Source organism: Gopherus flavomarginatus, chromosome 3 (assembly GCF_025201925.1).
Source record: "Gopherus flavomarginatus isolate rGopFla2 chromosome 3, rGopFla2.mat.asm, whole genome shotgun sequence".
Taxonomy (NCBI): Eukaryota; Metazoa; Chordata; order Testudines; family Testudinidae; genus Gopherus; species Gopherus flavomarginatus.
The window spans coordinates 155,683,825-155,700,349 of record NC_066619.1 but is presented as its reverse complement, the minus strand read 5'-3'; the positions used below and the strand labels follow the sequence as shown (position 1 = coordinate 155,700,349).

The 16,525-nt window shown below is 43.2% G+C and overlaps 1 protein-coding gene across 2 annotated transcripts in view; it reads left to right on the top strand.

Moving 5' to 3' along the window:
* Positions 1 to 16,525, top strand: part of CNOT6L (CCR4-NOT transcription complex subunit 6 like) — a 68,476-nt gene that overhangs the window by 12,695 nt on the left and 39,256 nt on the right. The window contains exon 2 of one of the 2 annotated variants that reach the window (XM_050945151.1): positions 10,619 to 10,667. The exons of the other annotated variant lie outside the window; for it this stretch is intronic. The gene's annotated coding sequence lies outside the window, so the exon portion shown is untranslated. The remainder of the gene's footprint in view (positions 1 to 10,618; positions 10,668 to 16,525) is intronic. 2 annotated transcript variants of the gene reach the window in all.

The window sequence follows — 16,525 nt, the reverse complement described above, 5'->3', positions numbered from 1 at the left end:
TTCTAATTATATTTTTTTCCTCCATACTGAGGACTCTGCAGAACATGGCTGTAAAACTCTATGGGATTTAGTCTTTGGATCCCTAAGGGAATTAAGAAAGGATGTATGGCGTCAGTGCTTAAATTAGGCTCAAATCAACTATATGTACATTTGGTCTGTGGGTTTTTGGTGTATTATATGCACAAGTGGCACCAATTTAGAACATTGGTACATCGTGCGGTGTCATGTCAATGGATTCATGAAGACACAGAAAATCGGGAAGAGGAAAACCTAGGAACTGTATATGTCACTTCTTAATCTCTCTTCTCCCTCCCCACCCCCCAAAAAAAAATTAAAAAAGGGAAAATACTGATTCCCCCCCCCCTGAGAAAATTGGTGTAGCAATGTATGTAGACAGAAAAGAGTAGAGTGTTGTATAAGTGCCTGGAATGCTGGCACAGTCTAAAGCAAGATCAGGCATGTTTATGACTTGATAGTTAAAATTGGCAGAGTCAGAAATAGCTAAATTGAGAACATCATCTCTATAGAAATTCCATATCTGGCTTCACTTTAAGTAGGGTCATGGAATGGCTATATCACACTGTCAGTCCCATCTTTTTTGCTATCCTGCCTACAATGGCCAGTGCAAGTCTCTCCAATGGAAAGTATGAGGGGAAGGGGGACGAGTGATGTGGGAACAATGGTGTATGTGGTGCTTGAGTAGTGTTTTAGGTAGGAGAATATTCCTTCTGGACCCCTAGAGGTATTGACCTTTAAAATAGTTTCTGGTTTGTATACAGGAGCAACAATTTGGTCATCTTCCATCAGATGTGATAATCTCCAAAGTGATTTATGAATTAATCCTTTATGCCACCCCTGTGATTATTACCATTTTACAGATAGGGAAATTTAAGCAAATAATATTGTTCACTGCCCTGTATGAACACACAAAGGAGAAACATATCATGCCCCCTTCATCTGTACGTGGGTTGTGAATAATGGGAGTCTTTGCAATCAGGGAGTACAGTTGACACAGCACTCTAGAAAGGAGTTGAGAACTATACAGCAGCTATACTTCCCCCTGCAGAGGGAGTCTTCACCACACATTCTTTGCCACAGTCTAGCCCAGGGGTCGGCAACCTTTCAGAAGTGCTGTGCCGAGTCTTCATTCATTCACTTTAATTTAAGGTTTCGCGTGCCAGTAATACGTTTCAACATTTTTAGGAGGTCTCTTTCTATAAGGCTATATATATATAAGTAAACCATTGTTGTGTGTAAAATAAATAAGGTTTTTAAAATGTGTAAGAAGTTTCATTTAAGATTAAATTAAAATGCAGAGCCCTCGCAGACTGGTGACCAGGATCTGGGCAGCGTGAGTGCCACTGAAAATCAGCTTGCTTGCCACCTTCGGCACTTGTGCCATAGGTTGCCTACCTCTGGTCTAGCCGTTAGTGACGTATTTGAGGTCATATGCAGTGGTGTTGTAGCCGTGTTGGTCACAGGATATTAGAGAGACATGCTGGGTGAGATAATATCTTTTATTGGTTTTATTGAACCAATAAAAGATACTACCTCATCCCCCTTGACTTTCTAATATTCAGGGTCATGCAGGAAACCTGTGGCAGAGAGATGAATAAAAAACCTCACCTCCTTATTACTAGTCTTTTGCACTAACCACAAGACCATTAATCATTTCACAAATACCACTGGAGGTACATGAAAGGGAGTGAATAGTTCTTACTTTTCAAAAAGAAAATCAAAGTACAGTATTTTTAAATGATCTTCAGAGGGAACAAGTTTCATTGGTTCAGTTGACTAAACTATGGTGGCGGGCGGGGGGGCATCACTTTTTAAAGAGACCTGCCAAAGGAGGAAAATGCATTTGAGCCTTTTATTTGCTATTGCAACAATAATGAAGGCCTGAAAATTAAGTCTGCTGTGTTGTACCCTTAGAAATAAGCAATATGAAGTCAGAGAACTGTAGTGGTGGAGTGGGAGTTTTCTCAGCACTTAAATGGATGCTGTCAACTAGAATCTTTTTAAAATTGACTAGAATTAAAAAAAATACTTTTTAAGAAAACAATGATGTTTTGTTTTGCCACCCTGTTGATGATGATAAGAAGGGATGTTTGGGCAGATATGAAACCAGAAATGCTCAGCCTTTCCTGTTCTTTTCTCTGCCCCTCCTGCCTACTGCTGCTTTAGTCTTAGCTCTGCTGCTGCTATTTTTATGTTTTAAAAAGACAATTTTTATCAGGGGGGCGGGGGAGCTAGGGAACATGGAAGGAGTGTAGAGTGGAATTTTCAGTTTTAAGGTCTGTCTAATGTATTTGCTTTGGTCTAGTGAATTTCGCAAGTAGAAAAGCCAGTTACACCTCTACCCCGATAGAACGCGACCTGAGGGCTTGTCTACATCACAAAGTTGCAGCGCTGGTGAGGGGGTTACAGCGCTGCAACTTAGGAGGTGTACACATCTGCAGGGCAACACCAGCGCTGCAACTCCCTGTTTGCAGCGCTGGCCGTACTCCCGTTTTGTCTCGGGTGTAGAGGATCCAGCGCTGGTGATCCAGCGCTGGTAATCAAGTATAGACACTTACCAGCGCTTTTCTTGACCTCCGTGGAATAAGCAGGTATCCCAGCATACCTGAGGAAGCCTCTGGTAATCAAGCTGGTCTCCTTCCCCGGTTTGCTCTCGCGTTCCCCGAACCCCGAGCAAGCAGGTCTCCTTCCCTGCGGTTTGCAGGGTGGTTCGGGGAACGCGAGAGCAAACCGTGGCGAAGCTGGTCTCCTTTCCCGGTTTGCTCTCGCGTTCCCCGAACCCCCGAGCAAGCAGGTCTCCTTCCCTGCGGTTTGCAGGGTGGTTCGGGGAACGCGAGAGCAAACTGCGGCGAAGCTGGTCTCCTTTCCCGGTTTGCTCTCTCGTTCCCCAAACCCCCGAGCAAGCAGGTCTCCTTCCCTGCGGTTTGCAGGGTGGTTCGGGGAACGCGAGAGCAAACCGCGGCGAAGCTGGTCTCCTTTCCCGGTTTGCTCTCGCGTTCCCCGAACCCCCCTTGAAGCCGCCCAACAGCGCTGCAGTGTGGCCACATCTAACACCACTTGCAGCGCTGGTTGCTGTAAGTGTGGCCACTCTGCAGCGCTGGCCCTATACAGCTGTACTAATACAGCTGTAACAACCAGCGCTGCAAAATTGTAGATGTAGACATACCCTGATATAACACAAAGTCGGATCTAACACAGTAAAGCAGCGGGGAGCCCCAGGCCCTTTAAATCCTCATCCGAGTTCCGCTGCCAGAGCTCCAGCGGTGATTTAAAGGGACCAGGGCTCCTCGCAGCAGCTGGAGCACTGGGCCCTTTAAATCCCCGCCGGGGCTCTGGCAGCCGGGTTTGGGTAGTATTTTAAAGGGCCTGGGGCTCTGGCTGCTGCAGGGAGCCCTGGGCCCTTTAAGTTCCCACCCGAGCCCCACTGCCAGAGCTCTGATGGTGATTTAAAGGGGCCAGGGCTCCCTGCAGCAGCTGGAGCACCGGGCCCTTTAAGTCACCGCTGGGGAAGCCGGTCCAGTCTGGCATGGCATACCGGCTCTTGCCGGTACTCTGTTCTGGACCAAACCTGACATAACGCTGTCTCACCTATAAAGCGGTGAGATTTTTTGGCTCCCGAAGACCGTGTTATATTAGGGTAGAGGTGTACTAAAGTAATCTAAGTAAAGATACCTTAATGTAAAAATGACTCTGTGTGTGTGTACGTGTCCTGATTGTATCTTGTTTAACCTTTCTCCTTCAGAAGTTTGTAAACTGCGTGCACACACTCTGAATTTGAAGATGTGTGGGAAGGCCAGACAAACTAAGCTTTCTCTTGTTAAACGTGACTAGGGCCCTACAGATTCACAGTCCGTTTTGGTCCATTTCACAGCCTGGGGTTTAAAATTTGTTTTCAGATGTTTACGTCTGAAATTTAATGGTGTTGGAACCGTGGAGGTCCCAACCCAAAAGGCAGTCAGGGTGGGCGGGGTTCATGGGATTGCCACCCTTTTTTCTGCCCTCCTGCTGGCAAGGGTGCTGCCTTCAGACCTGGGCAGCCAGAGAGGAAGGCTGCTGGCCGGGTGCCCATCTCTAAAGCCCGTGCCACTGACAGGAACAGCACAGAAGTGAAGGTCGCAGGGTATAGGGTGATGGGTTACCATATGTCTGGTTTTCCTGGTAGTCTCCCACCTGAGTGAGGGGCTGACAGCTGGAGCCACAGCCTCCCTGTGCGGAGAGGTGACAGCCGAAGCCACCAAGCTTCCTGCAGCCAGAGGAGATCCCAAGGGTGGGTTTGAGCAGCGCAGGGTGCAACCACTGCAGGGGAAGAGGAATTCTCGTCCATCCCCATCCCAGCAGCTGGAGCCCCTGTGCCGGGTAGTAACCCTTCGCTGCATGCCACTTTTCACGGGGGAGATCAGATTTCACAGTTCGTGACACGTTTTTCACGGCCGGAAATTTGGTCGGGCCATAAACATGACCATTTAAATGGAACTCTCTTTGTGATGTGTCTGCAGACTGACCAATGTGGAGTCTCCCCCTTTGTATATCAGGAAGATGGCAACCAACAGAAGCAAAGCATTTCTGTGCCTTCTAATCAGTGTAACTGCTTTTCTTATCACAGGCTAATTTCACTTTCTGCCTCTGTCCTAGCATTCTTTCTCAGATCTGAACTTTAGAGTTCAGAAAATGAGATACTAGCACCTCAATCCTCTAAGTTTAATTACCAGCTTAGATTTGATAGCACTGCCAGCACCCAAAAATATAGTGTTTTGGGGCACTCTGACCTCCCCAACCTTCCCTGGGGACCCCAAGAACCCAGATCCCTTGGGTTCTTAAAACAAGGAGAAATAAACCATTCCCCCACCTTTCCCCCTCCCAGAATTTCCCTCCCTGGGCTATCCTGAGAGATACTGATCCAACCTCTTAAATCACCATACAGAGAAGCATCTCCCTTCCCTTCCACAAAGAGGCAAACAGATTCAAGGAGAACAAAGAGAGATTCTGTCTCCCCCCCACCCGTCCTGGTGAGTTATTCCAATCCCCTGGAATAACACAAGGGAAACAAGGGGAAAAAAATCAATCAGGTTCTCTAAAAAAAAAAAGAGAGAAATCTTTTAATAAAAGAAAGGAAAAAGTAAAGAATTATCTCTGTACTTCAAGATGTAAATATACAGGGTCCTATAGCTTACAGACACCAGAAAGAGACTTCCCCCCAGTACCAATACAAATCAAAATATTCCCAGCAAGTACACATATAAAAGTTAACCAGCCAGATCCACAATTGCAAATAGAGTAAAAACAATCAAAAAGCCTAAACCACCTGTTTTTACTTACTATATGAAAAGAAACTTAGAGAGCCTGTAGTAATGTCTGGTCTCTCTCAGACCCTCCGAGAGAAGAGCCCACAACGGACAAAGAACACACACACGAAAGCTTCCCTCCGCCCAAATTTAAAAGTATCTTGTCTTCTGATTGGTCTTCTGGTCAGGTGTCCCGTTCCCTGCTTGTAACCCTTTACAGGTACAAGAGACATTAACCCTTAACAATCTGTTTGACAGCCTGTCTGCAAAGTCCACCAAAAATCTCTGTGTGAAAATGATATTTTGGTGACTTAATCTTTCTTGGGCGGCTTTTGTTCTTATTTCTTGGTTTTCATGTTGTAGATGAAATAATCTGCTAGGCTGAAGAGGAAGAAAATATTATAATTTGGAACCGCTTCATATGCCTTGGTAGTGGGTTCTTATGTTCTTTATGCGGCTAAGCTGAAAAAACCTTCAACTTCTCCAGTTTTCATTTGGGTTGATTACAAATATTCCAGCTTCTGGTGTTCAGTGCCCGGAATCCAAGGCCCAGAAGGAAATCCGATATCCTCTGATGGAAGGACTTCAGCATAGCTATATTGAGACAATAGGCTGCTTTTCCTGGGTGGACTAGCTATTGTATCCGCTGGGTGTACGAGCTTGGGATGGTTCTCAGGGTACCCAGGACTGGGTCTCTGTGTTACCCCCTGCCGCTAGCGGGAGGAGCCTTGCCAGTGATGGCCGGGTTTTTGCCTCCTAACACCACCAACCTTGTAGCCACTCAAGTGCTCTCCTGTGGGCTTTGCCAACCCTGCCTTCACCTTGCAGGTTAACAAATAGGTGCACCCCAGTCCTTGAGATCATTTGATGTCCAGACCATGACACTGGCTACTCACAGAAATCCCAGATCCTCTGCCCCAAAGGAGCAGTGTACCACACTTTACTCATTTTTACTGTAAATCACTGCTTCTGTATAAAGCACAGCGCTTGTAATAAAACAAAAGATTTATTTAAGAAGCAATAGAGATTCAGCTAGAAACGAGAGAGTGATGGAAACATGATTGCATACAAAACAAAATCATAAAACATGAACTAGAGTCTACAATTACTAAGGGTTACTTTTCCTATTTAATAAACTAGGTTTCTCCCCAAAGTTTAGTCTGTTGCAGAGCTGGCTGGCTTTCCTGGAATCAGGATCCAAACTTGCATGAACCCCTACTCCACAAGATGTTTCCTCCAAGTGGTTTTCATTGTTGTCTCTCGTGGTTTTCCATTGAGATGGAGCAAGGCTAGACAATTCAGCCTTGCGTTATATCACTGACTAACCAGGAAAAGTGACAACTCCCTCCTGCTTGAACAGACATATTCTCCCTTAGTGACTAACTTTTACTCCAAATCCATAAAGCATACTTTCAACGTAGCAACATTATTTCTGTACAGACATCTTTCAGTGATTGAGTCTTGATAATTATGAGCTTTCTGTGGATACCTTATCTGTTTCCCTTTATGGATAAATACTGTTTAAGACATGTGTTTGGTACAGTGAGTTTGTCAGGTCTGAGATGAGAGTTGTTTGCAAAGAATAGGGGACCCTTTGCCAAGGGGCTTCTGTGTCGCACCAGTCTGTTTAGCTTATTAGATAACCAAATGCAGGACCACACCCACCTAAAATTAATAAGTGGTTTACCTCAGGCGGTCTCCTCCAATTAGTTATTCATTTAGCCTTTTAAGTTCTCCTTCCATGGTAAGGGATTCCAAGCTTGGGGAAGATCCTTTTCCCTTCCCACTTCTTCAACTTTATTGTGTCTTTGAGGTTGGAGTGGAACTGAAACCTTCATATGAGAATGTGAAGTTGTCCTCCACAGTCCTCACTGGGCATTTATTCAGGAGAACTGAAGATAGGAACTGTGGCTAGTCTGAGGTCTGGTCTACACTGGGGTGGGGGGGTCGATCTAAGTTACCGAACTTCAGCTACGTGAATAACATGGCTGAAGTCGACATACTTAGATCTACTCACTGCGATGAGTCAACTGCTGACACTCCCCCATTGACTCCGCCTGTGCCTTTCACTCTGGTGGAGTACCAGAATCAACAGGAGAGTGCTCGGTGGTCGATTTATTGCGTCTAGTCTAGACGCGATAAATTGACCCCTGCTGGATCGATCTCTGCCCGTCAATGAAGCAGGTAATGTAGGCAAGCCCTGAGAGTCCAGCTGTTCCTGGAGTCTCAGAGAAAGGCTTATTCACTTTTTTAGTTGACCACTTCTCCATGTGCACTGCACTCAGACTCTTCTTACACAAGTGAGAAGAGGCTTATCAAAACTCCATCCTTCTGAGAACAGACAGTAAATGTGCAAGTGACAACTGTGATCTGTTGACTGGCAATAAACAGGGAAAACAAAGTCCTCTGAGAAACTATTCTCTTCAGATTGTCAAAAACACTCCCCGCTCCTCCCAAATCACAGCTCATCATGTTCTGGAGTAATGGAACCTGGCAAGGTGGGTGAGGAAATCCACCTGGACATGTGGCAGTTAGAGAAGATGGTGGAATAATTGTTGCCTAGTTATTTCATATGCCTAAATGTTGGGTTTCGTTTGTATTTGTCCTAATGTACAATTTTTGTAATCTTCCCTGGAAATGGGAGAGCTAGCACAGGATGAATTCTCCACCCAATAGAAATTTCCACTTGTGAACGCCTTTCCTGTAATCCTTTTTAGTTTTGGAAAGCTTTAAGGAAGGCAAAGGGAAAACAAGGCAAGACAATGTCTCAAGTACTGGAATATAGTCAGAAGTGCCAGGAAGACCTGGGTTCAGATTGTCAGCTGACCTCAATGGAGTCCTGCTGGACTTTCAGCCTCTGTGGATCTGGCCTTTGGCTTGCATATTTTCTTCAAAGTGACCGGGCCCTGCCCTTACGATTCACTGTGTGTCTGGATAAAGTTACATGCCTGTACTGTGACCGTCTTCCTACTCTTTGTATCTAACTGGCTCTTAAGTGGAAGAGTCTGAAGAAGCTAGGATTGTCAGATAAAATTATCAACTTTCAGCTGAGGAGATAAGAGCATCTCTTCAGGATAGCATTACGTATTTAACGGGTGTTGCTAGAGCAGGGGTAGGCAACCTATGGCACATGTGCCGAAGACGGCACACGAGCTGATTTTCAATGGCACTCACACTGCCTGGGTCCTGAAACTTCTTAAACATTTTACAAACCTTATTTACTTTACACACAACAATAGTTCAGTTATATATTATAGACTTATAGAAAGAGACCTTTAAAAACGTTAAAATGTATTACTGGCACATGAAACCTTTAATTAGAGCGAATAAATGAAGACTCAGCACACCACTTAAGAAAGTTTGCCGACCCCTGTGCTGGAGTAAGGGAACTTTAGCACGAAGGGCTCCCTTAAATGTCTTAGACTAAGAGAAGCTTCATATTCCAAAGCATTTATCTGCTATGTTACACAGCCTTTACAGATATGAGGTGGTATTTTGGCCACCAAAGGAATCCATATTGTTCCATAGATGTGTTTTTGTTTAAGAGCAGCTGACTATATTTTTAGCATTGTGCAGTGAATAGGTCAGTGTACAAAGTTTCTCAGCTGGGGATAGTCAGGGAAGTAATTTATACTCACTGTCAAGTTTAGTCCTTTTGTAGTTATAAAAATGGAACTGCTCTCTTCCCAAACTACTTTTTCCATGACACATACAAATTATAAGCCAACTAACTATGGATAGGCTGAGGAGTAACTAGGTATAGCTCATAAGATTTGTTTATCTAGCTAGAAAACAAAACTAGGTGTGTTTAAAAATCAAACCCCCAAATGACCAAAATATACATTGACTTTTCTCCCTCTCCTTCACCCTTTGTGTGGTATTTGCTGTTTTAGGCTATGATTCTGCAGTGCTTCGATCCCGGTGTCTGTGCATGCCCACATGTTTGTGATGCATTGCAAGACTGGGTCCTTGGATTACAAATTCTTTGGGACAAATTCTTTCTATGTGTTTATACAGCATCTGGCGCAGTGGGGAACTGATTGCATGCTTGGAGTGCTACCACAATAGAAATAACTTTGAGTCAGTGCCACTGCTCTCAGTGGTTGGTGGTTTATGTAACTTTACATCAACAGCAAATGACAGTGGCCCATGCCGAACATACGAAAAATGTACAATGAAGTTTTCAGAATGAAGACATGAAGTAAACTATTTGACATCCAGTGCCTCACAACATAAAATAATAATAATTAAAAAAAACTGACCTGTTAAATGAATAACAAGCTAAATGTATCTTCTGACTAGCAAATTAAACATATTTTTTAAAAACCAAGTCCTCCAAATGACAATTAGAGGTGGCAGTCTATTAAACCAAATTTAGTTTGACAAAAAATATAGAAATAAATTTCTGCTTATGCCCCTCTCCAGCTGCTGTGTAGTTCAAAGCTTCCTCATGTTTGTTGATCTACTTTGTTCTGTTAGGCTAAGAGTAGTGTTACCAGTATTAGCCCGGTACTGAATTTCATTTGATTCGGAGACCAGAATACTTGTTGTAATTACATTCTAGCTTTCTGATGTTGTGTTTACTGGATCAGCACTGTTGTACTCCTTGAGGTGAGTTGCCTTACTGGTCTTCATGGTTGAATTTAAATTATTTTATGAGTGCTTATGATGACGATGTAAATGGGATTTAAAAAAAAAGCTCTTTTGCATAGTTCAGATTCATGGTTCCCACTTCTGGCAAAGATTGTTACTTTAACTGCTTTGGGTATAATGTATTTCAGTTTTCTCAGTGTCATATTGCAAGTTAGTTATGACTGTAAGAATGCATGCTGATAGCTGTCAGATCAGTTTTGTGGAAAGACAAATAGGTTTGGAAACCTGGTGTTCTATAGGGTTATAACCTTGAATTAATACAGATATGCAGAGCAATGAATACATGAGAGAGGCAGAGTGGCATGTATCTAAGTTTCTGGATATAAAGTAAGATTTCAAGCTAGACCAGGTGAGCATTGTTGACTTCCCTGATCAAATAACGAAAATTTCCTCCTTTTAAATATATCCCTTGGGAGGGATTTGTCACTTGTACTACTGTTCTTTCTATTTCTCATCTTCCACCTCCCGTTTCTGCCCATCCCCTCCCCGCAAACACCCCAAGCGCTGGGTGGTTTAAACATTGCTGTGGGTTAGTGTGACCTGTTAAGATTGTTCTGTAATGTCAGTTTGTCTAACAAAAAAAGCCTGGTTATTGTGCCAATGATTGCAAAACACAATTCGTTTTGGTATCAAGCTTTGACTAATCTAACTTTATTTACTGGCAGCTGGGTCTCTTTGAGTAAGCCTTGGAACTTTTAAGCTGTGTGAAGTAAGGTGAGTGTTTTTGGTGACTTCATTCCACGTAGTTAATCATTGCTGCAAAGAATAGATGGAGAGAGAGGAAGCTGGCCATTATCTTTCTGTAACAGAATGAGTGAGAGCTGTAGTGCTGTTGGGCTTCACTTGTTTTATTAATTTTGGCGCTGTACAGCATCAAGAGTAAAGACAGCGGTACAGCCTGGGGAATAATCTCCCTTCTCCCCTTTCCCCCAAGTGCAAATTTTCTTTGAGGGATGAAATGTAACTGATTATTTGACTTGATTATTAGATGGACTTTAAACATTTCTCTCTTTCTGTAAGGTATAGAACTTTTTTTTTTTTTTTTAGAATTGCTATCACGGTGTGTGGGAATTATTCTGAAAAATTCTTGCTCACAGAATATGGATTTCTATTTCAACCCCTGGGGACTCGACCCGTTAGTGGCCTTGTCATATATGCCAAGGCAGTCACTCAAGACAACTTGATCAGTGACTCTCTCCTTTTAGGTTAGAATACTTTATCCTACTGAACTCTGATACAGTGGCAGGTCTGTCAGTAAAAACCCATCTCTCTACTGTAGGCCTGTGATTTGCTTGGGAACAGGGCTTCCTTCTTGACTCAGGATCTTCCCAAAGAGAGAAACTTTTCTGTTCAGGTACTGCCATCATCAGCTGGGAACTGCAAATGTGCTGTCTTCCATTAGAACTATGGACTGTTACTCTTACTCCGCCCCTATGGCCAGAGAAAATTTTGTCCTGATGGTGGTTGCCGTTGATCTCACGATTACTCCAACTGCCCCATAGTTGCTCCTGACTTCTTTCTGTAAGTGCTTTATGACTGCAGGTCTAACTCTTAGGCCGCTCTGATGTCCTTGTTATATCTCCTCTAAGGCCACTAGTAATGCCCTCTTTTTGGGAATGGTGGGGTCTCCAAATTAGCTATTTCATTGGACAATCCAGGATACTTTTGAATCCTTTATGTAAATAGGAGTCTTATTTATACTGACTCTTCCTCATGGGGTTAGTTAATTTACAGTCTGATTGGTGGAACACCATTTCTTCCTGTTCAAGAAGTCACAAACGTTCAGACTCCTGTGCATTTAGATGATGAAACTAGAATTTCTCATTTGACAAGGCTTATACCTCTATCTATATTTGTAACCTTCTAGGAACATACTTACTAATTTTCAATTAAGAAAAAAACGCTTGCATGTACTACATTCTTCATTGTTGTACCTATTGTCCCTGTGGAAGAGAATAAACACAGCAAACTCTTCTGTCTCTCATTCAAGAGAGATCATGCAGACTATCAGGATAATGGAAGAAACTCACTTCTGCTTTACTTACTATACAGATAAAAAATAAAAATCTGCATATAAGGACTTAGGAAAACGAAGTATAAAAACTGAAAAACTTAAGTATTTCACATGGTATCTGGCATTTCCATGCAGTAAACGTTTTAATCTTTCTTGTAAAAATGCTGATTGGAGGAAACAAGAAAAGGGAAGGGGAGAAATAAAAATCAAGCTGGCTTTACTGTAGTACCAGGGATGGTTTACAAAATATTTGATTGTTATTGCCAGTCATTTAAAGGCAGGGAAAAAAAACATGGTGTGATACAGTGGAAAAATTATGCATTTCCACTAAATGTAATTGCAGGTTGGCCCGAAAGCTAAGAGAATAGATCCCCCTGAGGTTTTTGCAACTTTTCTTCAGGATTGGTTTCTATTGTGTACTTTTTGTGAGCTTTGTTGGAGTGATAACGTGAAGCCGTTTGGAATTCCACCACCATAAAAGTTACTGTCAGCTGCAGATTCCCAGATACCCTGGCGTTTCATGATTTCCTGGTGATAGAATTTCACTACACTTAAGTTTGCACCGTATGTCAAGAAAAACAGCACTAGAGTAAGAGGGAGGGTTGGGGAGCCCCAGAGGATGTGATTGCTGAATATTGTTGCACCAAGCCGTACTTTTTGCTTCTTTTTACATTATAGGGGTTTGACAATATGCTCTTGGCTCCACACCAAACAGAGGCAGCATTATAAACCTAGAATACTAGATTTGTTTAGCTTGTTGTTAGAAAGGAAGCTAGCTGCTAATTTTAAAGTAGTCTTGCTGTTTGTTTCCCAACTAGTCAATTTACCAGATAGGAAATTAAGATGGTGCTGGAGATTTCTAATGAATAGCTCCGCAGAGTTTGGCAGGATGTGCAGCATGTTACTTTAACATACAAACGAACAGAATTTTCATTTAGATTGGGGAGAAAAGGTTCATCTCTGTCCTACGTGTTCACTTCAAGTGCTTTCTGCCATGAAACATGAATAGGATATGCATTTTATTGCTGTTTATGTTGAAAACTAACTTGCCCTTTCCACATCCGCACTGACCAAAGACATTCATGATAGTCACCTTGAGCAGGTGAACACAAACCCACTTTAAAAGTCTGGATTTAGCTACGCAGAGGTGATTTTCTCCCATCTGCTGTTTGTTTACTATTATGGTAATGGTTACTGTATATTGCCCCGATACAATTTTTTTAAGGCTCTTGGAGTTGTCTTATTTTCTCCGTGATAGAAATAATGGCGTAATACCTGCATTGCAGAGTATCAATGGAAATTACATCAATACAGATAGTTTTTAAATTCAGTCTTAGTGTTTGAATATGTGGGGAGGGTGTATGTGCGTGAGAGAGAGAGCAAGAACATGCTGACCTTCCTAAAATAGCCCAGTCATTGAGTTTATACCTCCCTTCCAACAGATAGAGACAGGAAAAATCTCAGTGTTGTGGACACAAGTCCTGTATATGCTTGTCCACTGCTGGTCTTTGGGTGTCCCTGTCTTTACCTTAGGCAGTGGAAAAGCTGCACCTGATGGCACAGGGTTTCTGTCCGGCAGGTGGATCTTCTCCCCAGTGTCCCCGACTTGATGAGGTACGCAGCAGCTTCCTTCTACATGACGGCACATCGCCTGCTCTGGAGCACGGAGAGGACCAAGCATCATCTTAAATCCAAGTGCCATTTTCTTTCTCTTCACACATCTTACCTTCTTTCTCCCTACCCATTCCCTCTAGAGGGAGTTCTGGTGGCTGGGATGTGTGGGAGGAGCAGAGATCTATCTAGTCCTGCCTGTGCTTTTCAGACGAAGGAGCTGGGACAGACAGCCAGGCCTGCGTAGCTGATGTTCTCCCCTTCCTCCATGGTGGCAAATCACCTCTCAGCAGCCTGCTCTTTGGTTTTCCCTTGCCAATATAGATCCTGGCTGAAGTAGGCTAGTTCTTGTCACAGATCCACAGGTCGCTTCTACACCCCAGCTTTTAAATAGTTCCGAAGAAGCTCCACTCTGCCTTACGGGTAGGTCATGGGACCGCGCCTCCGGGCTCCAGCACTCTTGTTGCACACCATGATCGAGCTCCAATCGAGGGGGCCCCCCCTGTTCAGAGACTTTTTGCCTTCTTCAAGGATCAGTGAATCTTAGCAAGTATTTGCAGTGGTGCCAGATAGTCTTTTCAAAATAGAGAAGGATTTATTAGTCAAGTGGGACACAGCATCAGGGAGTCCTTAGGTTAGCACAGAAAAACAAAGGTGATGGCAGAGTTCAGGCTGGCCACCATCAGGGCTCTACTCAGCCAAGCTGCTGTGGAGTCCATATTTGGCTTGGTCTCCCTCTGTCTCTGTCAGTCCCAGGTGAGATCTCTGGGTCTCTCCAAAGGCCAGCTCCTAATACAGACATCTGATGCCTCTCACCTTGTTCTCCAGCTTGGGGCCTTTGCTCTGCTCTTTTGGCTGTTGGCTGCTATTTGTAAATGACCTGAACAATGGGGTTCCTATTGTCTTTCTGGCTCCTCCATTGATATGGACTGACTAGAACAACCCATTCATGTCACGGCAGAGAGTTACGTGACACAGCCATCTCCTGTCTCTTTCCCTTTACACTCAGTGCATAACAATGCAATGTAAAGCACAGAGAGAAACTGTTACATGCATAGGAATCATACAAAATTACCAAAATGCCTCACTTTGTCTGTTTACTAGTTGTTGAAAGCAAAGGCCGAAACTTGAGTTAAAGAGGAACAGATTTTTTTGGGCAGCTTGGAGCTGTGGTGTGTAGTCTTAGTGTTTTCGCAGCTGGGTTTACATTGGGATATGTATGAAGAAAGTGAAATTTTTCTTCTGAAGACACTAAATTGTCATCTGGTAGCATTTCCCAGAGAAGAGTATAGTGAGCTAAATTTCCTCCTAAATCTAGGAGATTATAAATCCCAGAATCCTCCAGGGGGAGGATCTCATCTAAATTTACATGAAGTTGATGTTGGTCCAAGTGAGATGATTTTGATAGGAAATTCTCTCCTATTCTCTTTTGGGGAGTGATGTGGCATTTGTGAGCTAGATGTATCTTGGATTAGCATGGACTCCTGTACAGCTGATTGTAGTCAGGAAAACTACCATCCTAATAGGAGGTGCAAAATCTTCCAAACATGAACAGACCTTAATATGATGAGGGTTGTCATCCCATGTATGCAGACAGCTAGCTCCAATGTCTCTCCGCTACTGCTTATAGTTTTGCTAAGTTGCAGTAGAGTGAAAACTGACCAGAGTCTTGTCAGCTTTTACTGCTGTTATTCAGAGCTTAGTGAGCAGCTATGGAAGTGGTGAGAATTGAGTCAGGTTCACTCTGCTGTTACTTTTGGAAAATTGAGCGGTAGCAGAGCCAAGACCTGGAGCTATTCACTGGAGAGGAACCAAAAATGGAGGTGGAGGGAAGGTTAGAGTGGCAGAAACCCCTTTCTCACAGCAGCCAGAAGGCTCTGAGGTGGAAGTAGGAGAACACAGAACTGTGGGCCTCCTTTCTTCAGAGAAGGAGAGGGATTGCAGGTTGGGTTTCAAATTTATCAGACCCCTCTGAACTGGAGGCTGTTGCAAACCATGGAAGCACTGTGAGAGCATCTTTTATAAGAATCCCTTCCTCTTTCTGAGCTGTGGGGAGATGGTTGCTGGTGATTTCTTACCTGGGTATTTCTTCCGCCCCCTCCCTCCTTTCCTCTCCTAGGAAAATCCTTTCATATTTGTCTATAACTAGTATAGTCTAGTCTCCTTACTGAGTGTTTGGTAAAATCACAAACGCTATAGATGGGCGTGGAAGTAAAGGAGACATTGATAGGGAATACAATTTATGAAAATATTACACTGCCTGTAAAACTGTTTAAATATTTAGGAGCTTCTTGAAATAGGAGAAACGGTTGTCTGAGTTCCTGTGCTGAAGGGAATATATTACAGAAAACCACAAGAGAGAGATTGACATTCTCACTTCATTTTGTGATGAAGGCGATGGCCAAAAAGTTACTAAACGACTATGATATGACTTCTTTGTATATATAAAAATATACACACACAAAAAAGGGCCAAGAAACTAAGGTTATGTTAAATGCTTAGCAGTTGGAAGAAAGGTCAAGATCTCTGTCATGATATGTGTGCTGCTCTGCTGCATACATGTGAGGACAGTTGCTAAGGTACATATTTAAAAAGAGACTGGGATGCTATACCTTTAAGAGCACATGGCATACTACTAGGTGATTATTTTAGAGCTCTGTAGTAACATGTAGTGCAATTCATACTGTATTGTCAACAACCTTAAGATTTGTCAGATATCTGTTAAATTGTAGATGCATGTAAAAGAAGCTTCTGACTTTTCAGTATTGGTCCACTAGAAAGGATAACAAATGTATTAAATTTAGTTCGTATGTGCAGCATAGCCATTTAAGGTTACCACAAGAAACTGAACTGCTAACTTCCTGTCTCGGGTGTAAAATATAGGTACTTTAACATTCTTCTGTTCAGGAAGGTCCTCTGATTGTTACAGGAAGGTCTTCAGCCTGTT